This window comes from Chiloscyllium punctatum, chromosome 32 (genome assembly GCF_047496795.1).
Source record: "Chiloscyllium punctatum isolate Juve2018m chromosome 32, sChiPun1.3, whole genome shotgun sequence".
NCBI lineage: Eukaryota > Metazoa > Chordata > Chondrichthyes > Orectolobiformes > Hemiscylliidae > Chiloscyllium > Chiloscyllium punctatum.
Window position 1 is genome coordinate 49,461,470 of NC_092770.1, and position 6,000 is coordinate 49,467,469.

Below are 6,000 nucleotides of genomic sequence, written 5' to 3' on the forward strand. Positions count from 1 at the left end.
TAGCATGTTCACCGTCGCTGTCTGCTCTCTGATCTGTCAGTCCTTTCTCAGATGCTAGCACGCCCGCCTCAAAACTACAAACAAATTAGTCACACGCCGGGAGTTTAATAAACAATAACAACAAAAAGCATGTCTGGCTGTCCAGTACGACATTATCAGATCGTTCAGGTAAGAGTTTAAACTGAGGCCACGCCTGCTGTCTTCCGTGCTTTCTGAAGATTCCAAAGCATTATTTCAAAAATGACCAAGGAAGTTACCTCCAGTATTTTGACCCTCAATCAACAATCCAGAAAAACTGATTCTTTCAAAATTACAGTTTCTGTACAAGTGAACTGCTCTGCTTCCTACATCCCAACATCACCTGTAAAGTCCATTACGCTAACTGATGCTCGTGAAAAGCACTGTGGAAAATGCAAATCTTTCACTGAAAGTTGAGGAATCAGTGATTCCGGTGTACAAATGGGTTAGATCCAAGAAATTTCACTTGTCACTTTACTTCTATCTATTACCATCAGCAGCAACAGTGGCTCCCAGATATATCTCCATAACACATTTTAATTGTTAATAGCCCCTCTGGCTCCTTCAGAAGCACTTGGATTAATAATTTTCCTTATCAGTTAGATATTAGCTTTGAACTCAATAAAATAAACTCGTCTTACTTCAGTGCTGACAAAAAGTTTTTAAACATTTACACAATGCAGGCACTGTTAGAGGTAACCGATTGGTTATATGATTTTACAGAAAATTCTTTATGACAGCAAATGGCTTCATTAAAGTTGTTATGCCTATTTAATTTATTCACTTTGAGTTATGAAACTACTCAATCAGCTATCTTAGCACTTCAAAGTTGTTCAAAATCAGTTGTTGAGGTATTCCTTTGTCTTTTGGGGTGTCCAGGGAGGGATGTGCGGCTAAGTGGATTAGCCATAGGAAATGCAGGATCATGAGGATTGGGCAGGAGCTCTTAGGAGGCTTGGTGTTGACTCAAACAGCTGAATGGCCTGCTTCCACACTGTAAGGAATCTGCAATTGGTTTTATAGCTTTAACAAAATTAAGATATGTTGGCTAGCAACAAGCAGTTTATGTTTAAACCAGGGCCACATTTCTTCAAAATATTCTCCAAAATGCTACTCAAGCAAGTAGAATCATCATAGAATCCCTGCAAAGTGGAAACAGGTCCTTCAGCCCAATAAGTCCACACTGACCCTCTGAAGAGTAACCCACCAAGACTTACTCCCCTACCTTATTTTCCTATATTTACCCTTGACTAATGCACCTAACCTACACATCCCTGAACACTATGGGCATTTCTAGCATGTCTAATTCACCTGACCTGCACATCTTTGGACTGTAGGAGGAAACTGGAGCATCCAGAGGAAACTCACACAGACACAGGGAGAATGTGCAAACTCCACACAAACAGTCACACAAGGCCAGAATCAAACCTGGGTCCCTGGCACTTGGAGGCAGCAGTGTTAACTACTGAGCCGTTGTGCCACCCAAAGTACATTTTCTATTTTTATGTGTACAACACAGATGGCAAATTCTGAACAACAAAATTCCATAAATAGCAACTAGATCAATGAATAGCTAATTTATTTTTTGGTCTTGTTGGTTTCATTCAAATACAGAAGATTTTTCTAATCCTCCTTTGATAACAACAACATTCATCAATTGAAGCAGTCAGAAACGGGCTCAGTTTAATATCTCATTAAAGAAATTAATGGAAGTAATGGCATGGAAACTGATCATTCACCAACTGTTTTGGTTACCCTTTAATTGCAAAAATAATAATGATAATAACTACCCACCAAGTTCTCATTTCCCTTCAATTCCTCTTCCTTTACCCATTTAGCTAACTTAATATTGATTATTGACATAGTTTTTGTCTCAATTATTAACATTGGAAATGAATTCCATAGTTTTTAACATTTTTGTGTAGAAATAAGATTTTTCTAGCTCTGTGTTCTATTACATTTACAAAAGCAGAGAAGTCTTATTGGAATGGTGTTGAACTTTGGTGGGACCACAGCCAGAGGACATTAGAACATTAGAGACAGGAGCAGGACTAGGCTACCTGACCTGTTGAGCCTGCTCCACCATTCAATAAGATCATGGTTGATCTTTTCATGAACTCAGCTCCACCTTCCCACTCGCTCAACATAACCCTTTATTTCTCTACTGTTCTAAAATCTATCTTTGCCTTAAAACATTCAATGAGGTAGCCTCAACTGCTTCACTGGGCAGGGAATTCCACAGATTCACAACCCTCTGGGTGAAGAAGTTCCTCCTCAACTCAGTTGGTAAATCTGCTTCCCCTTATTTTGAGGCTATGCATCCTAGTTGTAGTTTTACCCGCCAGTGGAAACAACTTCCTTGCTTCTCTTCATAATTGTAAATAAGCTCTGTCTCATTCTTCTGATTCCAATGAGCATATCCCCAGTCTACTCAATCTCTACTGATAAACCAACCCTCTCAACTCCAGAATCAACCTAGCGAATCACCTCTGCACCCCCTCGAATGCAGCACATCCTTTCTCATGTAAGGAGACCAAAAATATACACAATATGTCAGATACATCCTCATCAGCATCCTAACCAGCTGCAGCATAACTAGCCAATTTTAAATTTCATCCCTCTAGCAATGAAAAACAATAATCCATTTGCCTTCTTAATTACCTGCTGCACCTGCAAACCAACTTTTTGTTATTCATGCACAAGGACACCCAGTCCCCTCTTTGTAGCAGTATGCTGCAATTTTTCACCACTTAAATAAAAAATCCGCTTTGCTGATATTTGTACCAAGGGAATAACCTCACATTTACCAACATTGCACTCCATCTGCCAGACTGTTGGCCACTCATTTAACCTATCTATATCCCTCTGCAGCCTTTCAGTGTCCTTTGCACACTTTGCTATACTACTGGTCACCATATTACAGCAAGGATGTGATTGCTTTGTAAGGAATACAGAGAAGATTCACCAGGATGCTATCTGGGAATGAAAATTTAAATTATAAAGGTAGAATAAGCTTTGTTGTTTTTGTCGGAGCAGACAAGACTAAGGGACAATCAGAAAACAGTGTACAAGATTATGAGAGACATGGACAGAACGGATAAGGAGCAGCTTATTTGAAGGGTCAGTCATGAGGGGACATGGGTTCAAGGTGAAGGGAGGGAGATTTTGGAGGGGACACGAAGAAAAGCTTCTTTACCCAGAGGGTGATGATGTTCTGGAATGTGTTGCCTGGGAGGGTGGTATAGGCATGTTGCCTCACAGCTTTTAAGAAGTATCTGAAGAAGCACTTGGCATGTTGTAACATTCAAGGCTATGGGCCATGTGCTAGTAAATGAGATTATGTTGAAGGTGTTTCTCCAATGTCAGTGCAAACTGATCGGCTGAAGGACCTCTTCTGCACTGAGTGATTCTATTTTTATTCCAATTGGCCCATGTTCTTAAATCCTTAACTATTGAAAATAGTTTTCTATATCCTGCCCCATTCCCTAATAATTTCAAGTACTACTATCATGCCTCTGATTGACTGGCAATACAGTAGGATCTCAAATTTATTCTTCTGCTGACGTTTTATGTGTCATTCATGGTTCACACTCCTGACTCTGATCTCCAGCAGATTCTCCTGCTCCTTAGATGCTGCAGGACTGGCTGTGCTTTTCCAGCACCACACTCTCCACATGGTTCAACTAGTACCATTCTTGCCTCTCAGTCAGCAGGCTAGTTGGTTCAAATCCCATTTGAGCATAAAAATCTAGGGTCACACTCAACTGCAATAACCAGGGAGTGCTGCAGTGTCAGTGATGCTGATATTTAGAGGATATACTAAACCAAGAGCCTGTCTCCCCTCTTGGATAGTTGCAGAAGATCTCGTGATAGTCTACTGAAGAACAGGTAAAAACAATGACTGCAGATGCTGGAAACCAGAGTCTAGATTAGAGTGGTGCTGAAAAAACACAGCAGTTCAGGCAGCATCCGAGGAGTAGTAAAATCGACGTTTCGGGCAAAAGCCCTTCATCAGGAATACTGAAGAACAGCAGTGAGTTATTTTTGCTGTCCTTGCCAATATTTACTCCTTAATCAGCATTACAAAAATAGGATATCTTATCATGATTTCATAGCAGTTTGTGGGAGCTTGTCGAGCAAATAACTGCTGCATTTATTATTACCGCAGTGTTTCTACCTCAAATGTACTTCATTGGCTATAAAGTGTTGGCAATGTCCTGAGATCACGTAAATTGCTATTTAAATCCAGACCTCTCTTTGAATGGGCTTGAAAGTAAAACTTCTGACAAAATGTGTAAGATTAATAATACCTAGATAATTTGTACTTCCAGAAAAGCCTTTGAAAGCTCAAGATTTAAGTGCTAAGCAGCTTTGAAACACATGTACATTATCCCTTGCACCTACCCATGCTGTCCACTGTACTTATCCTTCCCAGATTGACTCCTCTCCACCCAGCAGATTTCTTCTACCTATTATCATCACTTTGCTGAAAGCACTATTTAACATTATGAAGAAAAGGTTAAAATATTGTAATTATTTGCAGAACTAACTGTTCTATGGAGCAGTTAGGAAGAAAATAGCTTCCCTCAAGGACCTAACTATTTTAGTTCTCATGCATTGCATTATGTTCCAGAAAAAATGTATTTTTCTCATTTTCTTCTTTACTTACATTTATTTAAAACTTCCTGAGAACTAGTAAAGTAGGAAATAAAAGGGCAGGAGCAAGTGGCCTGTAGGCAGACTCTTACTTCACTTTAAGTTAATTTACAAAATTGTCCTTGGTATAAATGAGAAGTTTCAAAAGTCAGAAAGAATATGAATGTTACTTTCATCTGGTCACACCCTAGTGCTAAACACAATGTTCAATGACCCATATGATATCCCTGATTGTACCTTTAACTTTACTCAGAGAAACTGTCAGGATTTTCTTCAATCTGTTGCAGAGAACCAAATGAGTAAAAATACATCTCAAATATTAAACACTATGAAGGAAAAGGAATCAGAATACTTCTCTCATAAGCTTACCCCAGGACCTTTGATGCAAAGCAAATAGATTACTTTGTATCACAAGCTGACCTCCTATATGCTTTCAAATCCTTCAAATATTCAACATTTTCTGCCAAAAACATTGAGCGAGTATGCTTTCTGGCACTCTTCAATCTGTTTCAAGCTTGTCATAAATACACCTACCTTTTTCCATTCAAAGTTTCTTGCTGATGACATAGGAAATATTGGAGATATGCTGCATAGTAATGTTCAAAAAGATACATTTAATTTGTGACTTTTACATTATCGAACCATTCACTGAATAAGAAGAAGGAAAGTATATAGATTAAAGTATAGGAACAGTGATATTATATGATATTTTATGAACAAAATCAGAATCACGGAGGTGATAAGGAAGGGAGGTGTTTCAACAAGTGCCCAAGACATCTTCCTGCTATAATACATTTTCTCCAACATGGAAAAGGACAGTTTTTAAGATATAGTTCTACAAAATTAATGGAGTAATAGGGAATGCATGTTTTGGGAACATCTATACGGAACATCACTCTAGTTAGGTTTGATGTAAAACTTGATAAGGAGCGCGAATGGTCAAAGATAAAAGGACAATGAAAAACAATGCTGTAAAGAGGGAAGAAAAATCAACCCAGAATAGCGAGGAAGGGAAATGACAAATAAATTAATACACAAGTGATGGCAAATCTTCAAACTGAGATGAGCAGAGTGCATATTGAACAGAGAGTAGAACTAAAGGTAATAGAACATAAGTTGAGTTGTTGGATAAGTCATAAATTTATAGTTTTAAAAAATGAACACTGTGAACTATCAAGCCAATATAATAGAATGTTAAGTTAAATATAAAGAGATAAAAAGAAATTTGGAAGGGTTGAGTGGAAGTACAAAAAAAGAGAAGGGTACAAAGGTAGCAGAATCATCTGATGAAGGAGCAGTGCTCTGAAAGATAGTGCTTCCAAATAA